This window comes from Haliotis rubra, unplaced genomic scaffold (assembly GCF_003918875.1).
Source record: "Haliotis rubra isolate DU_JTF1 unplaced genomic scaffold, ASM391887v1 Scf518, whole genome shotgun sequence".
NCBI lineage: Eukaryota > Metazoa > Mollusca > Gastropoda > Lepetellida > Haliotidae > Haliotis > Haliotis rubra.
In genome coordinates this window covers 561,712-578,855 of record NW_025767211.1, presented here as the reverse complement: position 1 = coordinate 578,855, position 17,144 = coordinate 561,712, and the positions used below count along the sequence as shown (strand labels likewise).

The 17,144-nt window shown below is 40.3% G+C and overlaps 1 long non-coding RNA gene across 1 annotated transcript; it reads right to left on the bottom strand.

Annotated features, from left to right (window-relative positions):
* Positions 1–6,471: 6,471 nt before the first annotated feature.
* LOC124292439 lies at positions 6,472–16,077 on the bottom strand. Its single transcript, XR_006902453.1, has 3 exons — positions 15,949–16,077; positions 9,853–9,857; positions 6,472–6,481 (listed from the first exon to the last, which is right to left on the bottom strand). It is a non-coding gene; the product is annotated as an uncharacterized LOC124292439 (long non-coding RNA).
* Positions 16,078–17,144: the final 1,067 nt, after the last annotated feature.

Below are 17,144 nucleotides of genomic sequence, written 5' to 3'. Positions count from 1 at the left end.
GCTAAATATTATGTTCATTTTTCTATTCTGATGTATATGTGTTAAGATAGCTATTCTCAAATGTGTATTATGACTCAATGAATAAATACACAGCGGGGTCAAAGTTCGCTAATCAGCCAATCAAATGACAAGGCAGTACTCCCTGATGTTTTGTGTTGAGGGGGAATCTTATTGTAACGTATTTCGGTCACGTGTCATATAATTAGGTCCACCAGCCGTTGTCTGTCGATCGATGGCTTCCTTTAACTGCATGACCCGTGTTAGAATGAACCTTCAGTAACCCATGCTTGTCGTAAGAGGCGACTAACGGGATCGGGTGGTCAGGCTCGCTGACTTGGTTGACACATGTCATCGGTTCCCAATTACGCAGATCGATGCTCATGCTGTTGATCACTGGATTGTCTGGTCCAGACTCGATTATTTACAGACCGCCACCATATAGCTGTAATATTGCTGAGTGCGGCGTAAAACTAAACTCACTCACTCACTCACTCACTCACTCACATCTATGAGAAATGTTCCAGCAATAGCATGGCGGGACTTTTCCCACATTGGCACCATGTGAGGAATCGAACCTGTGTCTTCAGCGTGATTAGCGAACGTTTCACCTACAAGTCTATCCCACCGCATCGTTACTGAGATTGAGCGATCAGAAACAACAGACAAAATGGTAATTATACTTAACTTAAATATGGCATTTTTCTAACACAAAAACAAACATCCAATCACAGCTGCCAGATGATTCAATCTGGCACGAAATCTGTCGTCAAACTTGGTGTTGGATAACCTGAAGTAATTAATGTATGTCCTTTCGCACATGCACATGGGTATACATGGATTGCGGTCATCAAGGGTTTGCAAGATCTGGGATTGATTCAACAGTTTGTCGCACTCGTTTTAGCAGCTCATCTCACATGCGTTCGATCGGGTTTAAGTTAGGGGAGGACAGTCCAAGACATCAACACCGGCATTACGTTACTGAGAAAGTGTAAACCCAAATATAACATAGGCATAACATGACATTGTTTATTCATAGCTTTCGGTCGTCGGAGCCGTGCCAATTTACACTTATCAGAAGGGTACACAGAAGTCCGTGGGATGGACTACCAGTTATCCGATTTCCATTATTTATGAAGGCACGTTGGCTGAGTGGGTTAGATGGCTGACTTTGTGTGCTGGCGGTTAGGTAGACACTGAGGGTATGGGTTCGAATCCCGCATGGGACTCACACCATTACGCCACCGCCTTCAAATCGGTCATACTCACGAGCACAACACTGAACGTGACGACCCCGTCCTTCGCCACACACGTACCCTGACCATCGACAAATTCCAGTGTTAGACTCATCACTAAAGACAATCTTGTTCCACTAGTTCTAGTTGAATCTGGCATGTTCGTGGAACCATCGTAAACATTGAACACGATGAAATTGCGTCAGGATAGGTCCTGTGTGCGGTCGACTAGCTCGGAGACCTGGGGCGCGCAGTCTAACTGTCTGTGCTGACACATTATCTGATGTCTGCTACTGGAGGTTGCAGTCACACAGCTGTGGAGATGACGTAAAATGATTTGTACGCCATCTAACAGCAATGGTTCCCGTACATTGCACACGCCTCGGGCTGTGTATTGTCTTACGACCGCAGCCCAGGGTTCGTGCGGTGTCAGGCCGGGAAAGCCACATTTCAAAAATGACTATTGCCGGGAAGGCCACATTTCAATTACATGGCTGTAGCCGGTAAAGCCACATTTCCAATAGATTGATTAATTAATGGATTACCGTCACCGGTAAAAGACTGTTCCTACACTTAACGCCAAAAGAAACGTTACCTTCCTACCATTTATGAATTACTTAAATACTATCAAAAATATGTTGGAAGATATTAGTTTATAAGGAACCTTAACAACACAGCCTTATACAAATCACGAACCAAATTCTCAAACGCATTCATATTTAGGTGAACTGCATCGTTTTCAGAAGAGTTAAATTGTCCTATTTTCGACCATGCCGAAATAAACCAATAACAGTGATTTAGATGTCCAAAAGAAAGGTTGAAATAAAATTCTGCTTAAGACAGAGATAAACTATTTAAAGTTACCATTTTTCAATTATTAAAACAAGAAACAACTGTTGTAGAGTGTGTAAAATTGTAAAAGAATCATTCCTATAATTTCAGTCTTTTAAAATTTTTCTGCTGATTTGCATTAGTGAAAACAAGAATAACGTGTCTTTGATATTGTGAAAAAGTGTTTAGGAACACCGAAAATAATTTTTGTTAACATTTTTGCTTGCAAAGTAACATTTACACACAACAATATCAATCGCCAAAACGCAGCAATATTCAAGCAGTATTTGCATCAATTTCACATGTAGAATGCTTCTAAAGGGTATAAAGAGAGCCTAGAATGCATGATATGATACACAAGTACGAGAAATATTTCCACAATTAACAGCGGAAGAGAGGGAAATAGCCATTGCGATGTTGCAGATGGGGTCGACATACAATGCTGTTGCCAACGCTCTCGGATGCTACCATATCAGGGTTATAAGACTTATTCAACGCTGCAGACAGACTGGGGTCACCGTAGATTGACCAAGAGGTAGACGTCCACGCATCACCATGCAGCAGAAAGTTTTCATAAGAAATGCACACATGGCAATATAATATACCATTATCATTATTATTATGGTTTACAGATTAAGATTTTTTTATTATTATGTGATAATATTATATGTAATATTAGTATATTATGTTGTGTTTTGACAACATAGCCTGGAGAGCCACATTCCATGTTCACGCAACCATAACTATTGCCGGGAGAGCCACATCAATTTTGGCTATCTGTTTCGGAAATGTGGCTCTCCAGGCCTGTAACTGTTCGTGCAACCGACGCAACGGTTTGACCAGCATTGTTCCCACCCTTGGTACGCTTGCGTTGCTGAATTTTGAGTCGCGACATACTCGCATTTTTGTTAAACTTACAATTTTGTGGCGTTTTCCTCTCTTGTCATGTCTGTGTGCGTGAACTCCAATGCGATCGCTAAGGTGATCACGTGACTCGTTTCACGCTTTTTTACGCTTTATGACCACTTTTTTACGTCGTTCGCTTGCCATGCGTGTGTGTATGGGCACTTTAATAATCTAACCACACCCCTACCCACAGTTATTACCAATAATAAAAGTGTCAAGTTTCTAATTCTGTTGAGTAAATTACTGTTGTAGTCTGTTTGCATTTGATCATTTGAAAATGTATCCGACAATGAATGAGAAAAGAGTCGCGAAGTCAAGTGCTTCCATGTTTGGAGTTTCAGATATACTACCAAGAAATAATGACGATTGTACCATGGTCTTCAACAAACATGGATGGATGGATGGACGAACGGACACACACACACACACACACACACACACACACACACACACACACACACACACACACACACACATACATACATACATACATACATACATACATACATACACACACACACTATAGTTAAAGAAATAAAACGTCGCTATTTTGTGAAACGTGATTGGAAGCTGAAAGTAATCGATTAATAATAGATCACATGCTACCGTCGCCGTCCAATGCAACACCTATTTATATATCATACGGATGTAGATTCTGGCTGACCTTATCGAGTCGCATAAAAGTTTTCTTGACCCGTCATCAGACCAGATACATCCCAACAACGACTGAAGACAGTGGGGCGTGAACTTGCTGGTGGACTGCAAGGAGACACTTTCTTCCCTTATGTTTCTCCTAATTGTGCTTCATTTTGTCGCTGTCTGCGGACAAGAAGACATGACTTCAAACTTTTTTGAGAAAGTGGGCATATGTTCGGTGGCACCAAACGTGATTATTCAAACAAAACTGGTGAAATCTAAGATAGGCTGTGCCTCGTTTTGTATGGTTACGAAAAACTGTAAATCATTCAGTATTAGTAGAAGGCTACCGAGGATGTGTTACCTGAATAACGACATCCTGGTTGACACCGGGTGTTCCTCCGTGACGCATGCGCACTACAACGTAATGCAGGTAAGTTACGAAATCTGCAGTATTGTATGGCTGACTGTTGACAGATATTAGATCAAGTCTATAGTTAGATTCGTTCTTAAACAGTACCGAAAATAATGTACTGCATCGGTTAGATTTCATTTATAATAATAAGTACTGCATTTGTATTTTTACTTGGTATGCATATATTTAATATGTATGCAAGTGAATTTTCCTTTGAACTCTTATTACTTCCTTACAATTATTATTCAAGGATGTAAGTCTGTGTGTATTTTTTGCACAGTATAAGCCATTATAATAAGGACCTTTTCTATTATTTTACGAAATCGCCCTGGGCGTTTATTACTGAACATATCCTTTTTTCATTTTCAAGCTGATCTTCTCCGTAATTTCCCCACTACGAAGTCGGGCGTTTGGGTTGCCTAGTGGTTAAAGCGTTCGCTCCTCACGCCGAGGACCCAGGTTGGATTCCTCACATGGGTACAATGTGAGAAGCCCATTCTTGGTGTCCCCAGCTGTGATATTGCATGAATATTGCTAAAAGCGGCACAAAACCATAATCACTCACTCACTACGAAGTCTCTGTTGTGGTTCGTCAATCCCATATTTTGAACAATCTACGTTTACAAAATATAACACAATGCAATCCAGCGTGATCCTTGAGGGGCGGGCGGTGGCGGCCTCTAACTGTTGTGCGAAGTTGTTTGCCTTAGTCGTGATGTGTTCTTTTATTATGTAGGATAACCCCTGTCTCCATGGAGGGATCTATAACAGCACCACACAGAAATGCCGATGTATCAACAGTTACGTGGGAGAGTACTGTGAGAGGCTCATGTACGGTGAGTGAGTGAGTTCGGGTGAGTGAGTGAGTTCGGGTGAGTGAGTGAGTGGGGAAGTGCGTGGGCGGTTCACCAGGCTCTGTCCATTACTGTCTTGAATACCAGGGACGATCTGAGTTAGACCTCACATTGGTACAATGTGAAGCCCATTTCTGGTGTCATCGTATCCCAGTTGCGCAGATCGATGCTCAAACTGTTGATCACTGGATTGTCTGGTCCAGACTCGATTATTTACAGACCTCCGTCATATAGCTGGAATATTTCTGGGTGCGGCGTAAAACTAAACTCACTCACTCACTCAACAAAATTATAGCCATGGCGAATCTTACTGGTCGGCTACATCATCTTTGTGTTTAGGCGAATACGAGTGACTCTGTCATGGAAAATGGACCTTGATGTTCATATTGTCGACCACTCGTTCAGACATGAATGCTGTTGTTGATTACCTTTAAATAACACCTAACGACATCATGTATCCTTGTGTAGCTGTTAACTGATTAGAGGCGGTGGGGTAGCCTAGTGGTTAAAGCGTTCGCTCGTCACGCCGAAGACCCGGGTTTGATTGCCCACATGGGTACAATGTGTGAAGCCCATTTCTGGTGTCCCCCTCCGTGATATTGCTGGAATATTGCTAAAAGCGTCGTAAAACCATACTCACTCACTGTTAACTGCGTACGGTCAACATTTTGTGATGCAATGTAAGGGAATAAAATACTGACATAAATTACTATTTCAGATTGTTACGATGGCTATCATTCTGGGCATTACGATGGGGTGGAGGGTGAATTTTATATTCACCCACCTAACTCACCCTCGCAGTTCAAGGTGTTTTGCCAAATGACGTTGAGCGGGGTGCTCATTATAATGAGAACGGCGACGTGGTATAGTTCTGAAGACTTCAACCGCACTTGGGACGAGTACAAGGCAGGCTTTGGGAACCTGGAGGCGGGCGAAAACTTCTGGCTTGGCAATGAGAGACTATTCTTTGTGTCAAACTATCGGAATGTGACCTTAAATATCCAGATAGTCTATGGGGAGAGCTGGAATTACAGGCAACACTTCTACAGTTCATTTAAGGTAATCAGTAAGAAGACTATGTGTTTATGTCGTTTTACATTACTTCATATTCCTTATAGACCCGTGAAGATCCGGGGTAGAATATGTCTTCAGCAACCCATGCTTGCCACAAAAGGCGACTATGCTTGTCGTAAGAGGCGACTAACGGGATCGGGTGGTCAGGCTCGCTGACTTGGTTGACACATGTCATCGGTTCCCAATTGCGCAGATCGATGCTCATGCTGTTGATCACTGGATTATCTGGTCCAGACTCGATTATTTACAGACCGTTCGCCAATCACGCCGAAGACCCGGGTTCGATTCCCCACATGGGTACAATATGTGAAGCCAATTTCTGGTGTCCCCCGCCGTGATGTTGCTGGAATATTGCTAAAAGAGGCGTAAGACTAAACTCAATCACATGATAGAGTTGAAATGTGCTTTGCACTGTTTATGAAAGGAATACTACAATTTAAAGGGTTAGCCGAAAAACTTATTACGGATACTTTAACATCATTAAAAACTCAAGGCCATTGTCTGGTAAAAGGGTCTGTTTGTGGAACATGATCCTTAACCTTACTGCATACGTCAATGTGGATAAATACGTGTTGATTTATTCTCTATTTGGATTCAATTAGAACATTGAATTCAATTAGACCATTGTCCCGAACACCGCCATTCGAAATGTGCTACAACTCATTGACATCATTGTGCAGAACGTAAGAGATTTTAATAAGTTTTTAATAATTTGTCCCAGAGACAAGAAATTTGAAAGGATAATGAAAACATAAAAAATTGTTTGACGCTTATGGAATGTTGCTCATTGAGTCACATAAGAACATTGTTATGACTATTGACACATGCCCCTAGTGTCCATTTTGAAATAGTGTCCTCATTAAAATGTTGACTTGATCGTACACTTGACTTACACGTTTACTTTATCGTTTGTGTGAAGACCTTTGGACTGAAGCGTTTTCGGGCAAGGTCTCTGCTAGGAGGTTTAAGGCTCTTACTGATGTATATTAAACGCTGTTTTCTCAGTTTAACAGCCCCTGCTGTCTGTAGTTGTTTGAATGTATACCCAGTCTATGTATTCTGCACCTCCATTGTTATTGCTACAGCATATGTCAATAGACCGCTAATTACTTTTAAAGATTAGTGAAGTTCGCAAGGCAATGCTAGTACAGTGTTTAATAAGGACAAGCTAGGAAGCCTTTACATCAATGTGTTGTTTTCCTAGGGGTCTTGACTATATATCTAAAGACTTAAATAGTTTGATTATAAATTCACGATCGTGTTTACCTACCGTCGACCATGTTTATGTATCCTAAATGAGTCATTAACTTATCAGGCATATTTACTGTCGCCAAGTTTGAGAACTGTTATGAAAGAAAAGCGATAAAAAACTTCAGTAATCATAAGAAAACTCAACGAAAAGCAAAGTCATTTATATAATTCAGACATTATCATAAGCATTTGTTTTTGAATTACTGGCAAATAGTTGCAATACCTAGTTGTTGCTGACAGATAGCCTTTCTACAAAACCAAACCTCTTTTCCAGTTTTAGGCCAACTTGTCATTACGAAAACATGAAACATCACAAATTATCAATAGGCACTTCACGACCAGCCTGATCTGTGCGGCAAGTTTCATGCAACATATTCAACCATTTTATTGGTTCTGTTCTGGATTTTAAAACGGGCAAACATTCAGGCCAAACATTCGGCCGGACATTCTGTTCGTTACGTCCCCATTTTCCAACCGGGACTATAAATACAGGACAATATGTCCACATGCATCGGATGTCATTTTGAAAAGATTTACTGTGGCTTGAAAGTAGTAACCTCAATCAACCATTTCTTTAGGCGCTCTCTAAAATTGGTAGAAAGCTGTGAAATACAAACACCAGAGCAACCGGGAGAGGTTAGAGTGAGTGAGTTTGGTTTTAGGCCGCTTTTAGAAATATTCAGGCAATATCACGATGGGGGACACAAGAAAAGGGCTTCACACATTGTACCCATGTGGGGAATCGAACCCGGGTCGGGCGTTTCGAAGGCAGAGATTAGACATTGTTGCAAATGTTACAAGTGGTTTCAGAGGTACAAGGCCACCTGGAAACACCCTATAGGTCGCTAGTCTTTTCAGGAGCAAGGGAATTATGTCACTCATTTGTAGTCCAAGATACGTGCAGATGATAACAATCTCGGAGGAGAGAGAACCAAAAACACACTCTGTAACTATACATTAGATCAACGTAAACGTGTCGTTCATATTCTCGGTACCCATTTGTCAAGATACTTTCCACGGTCAACTATTACATCTATTTTCTGTTTCTTAATTTCATTTGCTGAAGCATAGGTGGCCCAGTAGACTAAGGTGCCCTCATTAGTCCCTCACCAAATGCATTTGACCGTGGGTTTGAATCCCAGTTCGGCCCCATTATATTTTCAGGTATGTCTGTGCAGGACAACTCACTTACCCGACAACTCTTGGTTTAGCAAAAGCACAAAGGTATAATTTCATTGTCACATGTTATTCAAATTATGTGTGATGTCCCCCAGAGTACAAGAATCTTTAGTCAGATCATGGGTTCGAATCCCTGATTACCATTCATGGTTTGTGAACTCCATACTCATGCAGGTGTGTTTTTAACAAAGTGTTAAATATTGTAGATCAACATCACTTCGAACTTTCCTCTTACAAGACACAAGATGTGACTGAAATACTTGCTTTTATCGCAACTTACTCTTACTTAATCGCTCCGATTATTTTCCAGATATCTGACGAAGCAAGTGGTTACAAGGCTTCACATCAGGGTGCCCACCAACACGACGAAGTTGATCACCAACTCGGCAACTGCATGGGACAGCAGGGAGACATGATGTTCACCACCATCGACCGCGACAACGACCTCAACGTTGGCGGGAACTGCGCACAAATACATCAGTCGGGCTGGTGGTACAACAACTGCGGTGGTTGCAACCCGACAGGAAAACTGCAGCCCCATTCAGAGTTATTCCAGAACTCGGATCCGACATACGTGAAAGTACCTGTCGTACACAACTGGGCACCGCGAATCGTGAAGTTATCACTAGAGGTTTTCTGATAACAACACACTCGTGCAGCCTAGTTGACAAAGCGTTTGCTCTTCACGGAGAACGGCCAAATTCGACACATGGATATCCTCTACTATCATGTGTTATATACGACAATAATTCACACCATGTTAATAATAATAATGAGGCTACTCATACCGCACAATACTCCACACCACAAAGGGGTATGCTCAAAGCGTGTACAAACAGCACAACATTATTACCCCGGATAACCCATAACCCTTGCCCTGTGAGGCGCTAGAAGCTTATAGTTATATGACTTATCCCACCGGGTACCCATTTTCTGCTGAGTGAACAGAGGCAATTTTGAACAAACTCACTTGCCTAAGGTGTGACCACATGTATCACATGTTATTCTCAGGTGTCATGCTGCCAAACACGGTCACCCATCCAACGACTCTCCGAGCTCATTGTTGCTTTCCTTCAACTGATTTGACCAGAGCGAAAGCTTTAACCACTAGGCTACCCCATCTTGTTTGTAACCACAAGACGGGGAAGTTGCAAGCATCATCATTTCTTGGACATAAAGAATGAGATGCAAACCCAAAACGTCTATACTTACACATGTTGTTGATAATCCAATCTCCAAAGTCAATTATAATACAATCGCCACAATGTACGTAATCCCTTCTGATTTCTGATGAGCATTAAGAATGGAGATTAGCGTCATATGCAATTACCGTATTTCCTCCAATAAGCGCCTTCGGCGCTTATTTTTTCAACGGACCTCCAGACCCGACGCTTATTAGAGGCCCGGCGCTTATTAAAATACCCTGTATTTTTTATAAGCGGGGATGAGTACATGAAGTTATGATTTAAGGGACCATTCCTTAATATATATATTTTTAGACCAAGGGAGAATACATTTGCGAAAAACTGCAAAGGTCTATACCCGGCGCTTATCAGAGACCCGGCGCTTATTAGAGGCCCGGCGCTTATTTCTTAAAGAACTGCTTTATCCCCGGCGGTTAATAGAGATCCGACGCTTAAAAGAGGAAATACGGTATTCATATGACGCTAATCTCCATTCTTAATGCTCTAACCAACCGGATTGTACATTGACTTCTCGGTCAACCCGTACCGCTCTGTCACTCTCATTAGTTACTGTGTATGGCATTTATAACCTTAATTGGTTATTCCCTTGGCCGTCTTTGTCACCACGCCAATAAGTCCAAGGCAATGATGTTTTTTCTTTCTATGTCCATCTTGTCTTTAACTACATTTCTATTGTCAGGCAGTCTAGTATTCCGCTGGCACCTGTATGTACGAACGTGAGTAGAATTGTCCCGTCCTAGTAAAGTTATATTCACTGCTCAACGTTCTTTATGTAATCTGTTTATTGCATAAGCAACGGAAGACGTTCGTTCTCAAGGTATTCCTTCACCTTTGTCAACGTATGATTCTGAGCTATTATTCCTTAATGTTACCTGTCTATTGCCCAAGCTACTGAAGACGTTTGGACTCAAGGTATTCCTTCACCTTTGTCAACGTATGATTCTGAGCTATTTTTTCTTAATGTTACCTGTTTATTGCACAAGCAACGGAAGACGTTTGTTCTCAACGTATTCCTTCACCTTTGTCAACGTATGATTCTGAGCTATTTTTCCTTAATGTTACCTGTTTATTGCCCAAGCTACTGAAGACGTTTGGACTCAAGGTATTCCTTCACCTTTGTCAACGTATGATTTTGAGCTATTATTCCTTAATGTTACCTGTTTATTGCCCAAGCTACTGAAGACGTTTGGACTCAAGGTATTCCTTCATCTTTGTCAACGTATGATTCTGAGCTATTTGTTTCTTAATGTTACCTGTTTATTGCTCAAGCAACGGAAGACATTCGTTCTCAACGTATTCCATCACCTTTGTCAACTTATGATTCTGAGCTATTTTTCCTTAATGTTACCTGTTTATTGCCCAAGCTACTGAAGACGTTTGGACTCAAGGTATTCCTTAACCTTTGTCAACGTATGATTTTGAGCTTTTATTCCTTAATGTTACCTGTTTATTGCCCAAGCTACCGAAGACGTTTGGACTCAAGGTATTCTTTCACCTTTGTCAACGTATGATTCTGAGCTATTTTTTTCTTAATGTTACCTGTTTATTGCTCAAGCAACGGAAGACGTTCGTTCTCAACGTATTCCTTCACCTTTGTCAACGTATGATTCTGAGCTATTATTCCTTAATGTTACCTGTTTATTGCCCAAGCTACCGAAGACGTTTGAACTTAACTTTATGTATTCCTTCACCTTTGTCAACGTATGATTCTGAGCTATTATTCTTTAATGTTACCTGTTTATTGCCCAAGCTACTGAAGACGTTTGGACTCAAGGTATTCCTTCATCTTTGTCAACGTATGATTCTGAGCTATATTTTTCTTAATATTACCTGTTTATTGCTCAAGCAACGGAAGACGTTCGTTCTCACGTATTCCTTCACCTTTGTCAACGTATGATTCTGAGCTATTTTTCCTTAAAGTTACCTGTTTATTGCCCAAGCTACTGAAGACGTTTGGACTCAAGGTATTCCTTCATCTTTGTCAACGTATGATTCTGAGCTATATTTTTCTTAATATTACCTGTTTATTGCTCAAGCAACGGAAGACGTTCGTTCTCACGTATTCCTTCACCTTTGTCAACGTATGATTCTGAGCTATTTTTCCTTAATGTTACCTGTTTATTGCCCAAGCTACTGAAGACGTTTGGACTCAAGGTATTCCTTCACCTTTATCAACGTATGATTTTGAGCTATTATTCCTTAATGTTACCTGTTTATTGCCCAAGCTACTGAAGACGTTTGGACTCAAGGTATTCCTTCACCTTTGTCAACGTATGATTCTGAGCTATTTTTCTTAATGTTACCTGTTTATTGCTCAAGCAACGGAAGACGTTCGTTCTCAAGGTATTCCTTCACCTTTGTCAACGTATGATTCTGAGCTATTATTCCTTAATGTTACCTGTTTATTGCCCAAGCTATCGAAGACGTTTGAACTCAACGTATTCCTTCACCTTTGTCAACGTATGATTCTGAGCTATTTTTCCTTAATGTTACCTGTTTATTGCTCAAGCAACGGAAGACGTTCGTTCTCAAGGTATTCCTTCACCTTTGTCAACGTATGATTCTGAGCTATTATTCTTTAATGTTACCTGTTTATTGCCCAAGCTACCGAAGACGTTTGAACTCAACTTTATGTATTCCTTCACCTTTGTCAACGTATGATTCTGAGCTATTATTCTTTAATGTTACCTGTTTATTGCCCAAGCTACTGAAGACGTTTGGACTCAAGGTATTCCTTCACCTTTGTCAACGTATGATTCTGAGCTATATTTTTCTTAATATTACCTGTTTATTGCTCAAGCAACGGAAGACGTTCGTTCTCAAGGTATTCCTTCACCTTTGTCAACGTATGATTCTGAGCTATTATTCTTTAATGTTACCTGTTTATTGCCCAAGCTACCGAAGACGTTTGAACTCAACTTTATGTATTCCTTCACCTTTGTCAACGTATGATTCTGAGCTATTTTTCCTTAATGTTACCTGTTTATTGCCCAAGCTACTGAAGACGTTTGGACTCAAGGTATTCCTTCACCTTTGTCAACGTATGATTCTGAGCTATTATTCCTTAATGTTACCTGTTTATTGCCCAAGCTACTGAAGACGTTTGAACTCAACGTATTCCTTCACCTTTGTCAACGTATGACTCTGAGCTATTAGTCCTTAATGTAACCTGTTTATAGCACAAGCTACTGAAGACGTTTGGACTCAAGGTATTCCTTCGTTTTTATCAACGTATGATTCTAAGCTGGTTCTCTTGTTGACTCTTGACAACACCAAAAAACAAATGATCAGTTTCTGGATTAACGATTGATGGTTTGTAATCAGTGAGTGTGTCGAACTAATTGTTTATAGTTTTTGTGAATGACCCTCCAGCTATTCCCATGAAGAGAATTCAAGCAAGTTTCCTAAAACCCTGTACATAAAGTAACATTTTGTTGCTTCCTAGTTTCACGTATAGAGTCTGGTTAACTTTCAGTTTCAAATTTGAAATCTACACACAATGCCATAATGGACAAAAGTCAAGTAATTACTTATAGGAGTTTTCTTATTCTCTTAAAGAAGCTCTATGGTACGAAGCCTAATCAAAATATACTGAACTAAAAGTTTTAATTTTGTTGTATTTATCTTTCAAGGAGATATTTTTATAACTATGATCCCAGGAAAATACTACAGAGGGAAATGCCGCGGAAGGGGTATTGCTCTGTGTGGATTTCTGATTTGTTCTGAAATGGGGTGGCAAGGAGATGAGGCCGAAACGGTTCTCCCAGATATCATGAGTTTAGCTGTATTTTAGCCTACCCTATCCAAATATACACGCCCATGTGATTGTGAGTTAAAATTCACCTTCGTCTATATAGTTGTCTTTCGTAAATGTTTACATTTTCAATGTATTCCCTGAAACCAAAGGTGTGAAGTTGTAACTGGTTATTGGCGAGTCAGAGAGATTGGACCCATGTTTCGTAGGTGCGGCCCTATATCTTAGCGGGTTAGTGCGCCAGTAAATATTGCTTAATCATCAATATTGCAGCTATTCGCGGCGAGAAATGTCAAAAAATAAACTTTATGTTAACAAACGAAATAAAAATTGTGTGCACATTTACAATGTTTAGTCCCATATCACATTTAAGGGATGCCTCAATGATGATTGTGTATTCATACATGACCCCTAATTGGGGAACACTGTACTGAAGACCTATCTGATGAGCTGGTACCTTTGGGAGACTGTAGACTGTAGTCTTATACCATACGTGTAGATGCATCATTCATGAATATTCATGAGTATGAAATTACATGTGCGTTGACTGATGACTGTTGGACTGGAATATACTCATCGTTTCCAACATTTATCTTTTGTGATACATTGTGTAGTGTTTTGTGTGAGCATGTATCTTTGTTCCAAAAACCTTTGATCGTAACACTGACATGAATAAACCTTAAAAACTGAGTCTCGGTTAGTTATATTTTTCACATTGATCACGTCACTCCAGTTCTCTCATTCTGAACTGCTGAAGATCCGGGTTAGAATAGGTCTTCAGCAACCAATGCTTGGCGTAAGAGGCGACTAACGTAATCGGATGGTCAGGCTTACTGACTTGGTTGACACATGTCATCGTATCGCAATTGCATAGATCGACGCTCATGCTGTTGACAACTGGATTATCCGGTCCAGACACGATTATTTACAGTGCTGCATAAAACTAAACTCATTCACTCACTCACTCACACTCATTTTGAACTTGGGCGTACGGCCTTACAATTTCATCAATCGGAAGCTTAGAGTCGAAACTTGAAATGGCTGTTCTGGTTGCATATAAAAAATACTAATATTTCACTTTCATTAAAACATATTTTGCAGAAACAATGTAAATACTGAATACGCCACTGAGTCAATACATGCGAATCAAAGAATAAGTAAAAAATATGACATTTTTTTCGGACGTTATTCCCACAAGCAATTAGACCTTCAAAGACGTACAGTCTGCATCATGAATTAGTCTTGCTGCCTTTGAGAAGGGAATAACGTCTTTCAAGATATTGATTTAGATGGCTCGATCACAAATCCCAGTCTGTCGACTACACAGGGGCTTGTAACGCTAAAAAACGCCATCAAAGTATGCACTGTCACTAACGGGGTCTTAGCACTATATAAAAGGAAAGGGTTGTAACGAGGTCAACACAAGTTCGTTTCAGGGCGATTTCAACAATGCTCACTGTATTTATCCCATTAAAAGTCGCAGACATTTCAAGCCAAGAGATGTACCTACAAAATGAGACATACAGCTCAAAACTTTAAGCAGTACTTTGGGAGCTAGGGTCTTCGGAAGCTCAAAAACCGATTCCGAGCCAAAATCCCTGCTCAGAATTTGTAGCGGTAACTCACCGATCTTCTTGTTTATTTCACACTATACTCAAACGACATGCGCCAAAACATGTTGAAATGATGGCACTTGCCAGCGCGCTAATCGCCATTCCTTCGGAGACGCTTACACCTGACTGTCATAATGAATTTATGTACATGTATTCATCGCAAACAGGCCCGTGTATTACCCAGTGAAAGGGCCCTGAATAACATGTTGAGGTCTTCTGCCAGTGGCAGTGATGCCATCAACCCCGTTCTGTGTAACGATAGCGGCATGAAGACAATCAATTTACACCACCTTATGTTGCGCCTGAATTCCGAACTAAACCTTGATTCACCCTAAAACTTAGTCTGTCATTCAGACCCTGAAGCAAATATATCCAAGAAAGCCCACGTAGGTCTAGAAAATGTGGCAAGTCTAGATTTCCACAGCTTCTGAAAATGAAGAAAGTCTCAGGGCTCATGTTCATTATATTTTATTTTGTTTACTATGAACTTTTTTTCTGTAAAATATGTTCATTACAGAGACTAGTTTTTAGTAGAGCTGTGACGATATATCATAGTATCGATAATCGTGATACTTTATCTGACAATAAATATATCGATACTTTTGTTTTGTATCGTGATATGAATCGTTCACCCGAATATTGTTAATGTTCACTAGAAATTGACGGTTATGTAAAAAATTACACTGTTATTTGCTATCAAGATATACAAATATACTTTTTTAAAGAAAATAACTAAAATAGCACATCGTGATATGCATCGAATCGAATCGTATCGTTCCAAGATACGTATCGTATCGTGACATTTCCGTATCGTCACACCTCTAGTTTTTAGTTTACCAAAAAACTACGTTTTTACCCAACAGCGAACGGTTTAGGACTTCCGCTCTTGACACCAACGAAGTCTTTCAGTTATGTAACGATGAACACGTACATGTAGGCGTCGAGCATGCAGTTTCCATCTGTGTAGCCGATTAAGAATCGTCTGTAGCTCAGTGAACAGTGTGCGAAATGGTTTCAAAATTTTGCTACCAGTCTGGCTAGCTATGTCTGAAAGTTACTAGCCCACAAAATAATTCACTAGCCAGAAATTTGAATGTAGAAACTAAGTAAAAGATTACAAAAAATAGATGAGAATAAGATATTGTCGGTATGACAAGGGTTTCATCATTAAGCTGCTAATATGATGAAATTTTTTATCAGGCCATAATCTTGCATGATTTAAAAGTGTATATAATAACTTAACAAGTCGGAGAGATATTTACACAATGACCCCATGGAAATTCACTAGCCAGTAGGGCAAGTGACTGTGGAGATTTACTCGCCCGACTGGAATATTACTAGCCACGGGTTAGCGGGCCATGGCCAGTGGCTATTTCGCACACTGCATTGAAGCATGTATCATCTGTTGTATCTGTATAAATGTTATGCATTTTCAGAATTGTTATTGAGTATTCGTCGCATAGAAATTTGAACTGTTTAAAACTCCAGCTAACGCACTTGCTACCAAACATTTCAGGCGTCGAATCAACGCCACGATTCTGTTCATATTTGAATCACTGAGAAAGACAACATTTATTTGAAAGCATCTCTTTCAGGGAACGGACCTGTCGGCAATTCCAAATGCCTGTTAACATTTGATAACAGCTGCTGTAGTTCATATGCTACACCTTCCAGACCTTTGTCCCTGTGTGTCATCCAACCAATATCAGTCGTCACAGCCTTTGAACGTTGCAATGATGAGATTCCACGTACACAAAGAACCGGACATTTGATCCTCTGTACTATGTAACCGGGACAATATTGAATTTTCGTTGCTATGATGTACACTGTTGATACGTTTTGTCAGCTGCAGTCACTGATTGTCGCCAAAGACCTCACACAACAGAACAACCATACTGCAGTACACCATTCACAAAATGTTGGACAGATCTGACATAGGCAATAAATGCTATTGTACAAGCAACTGATCAGTGGAAATTATTGTCAGAAGCAATAAAGGAACATTTGTTCTTTTTTCATAAGAAGTTATTACCTTTGGCACTGCTTGACTATCATCGTCAATATTATCCTCAACGCAGAATATTTCCCGTGAGACGTGCAGCTTAGTTATTAAAGAAAAAGCCATTGTTAAGCCGTGTTTCCGAACATAAATACATTCAAAAACATTAGACACGTGACTGTTACTGATGAGTTT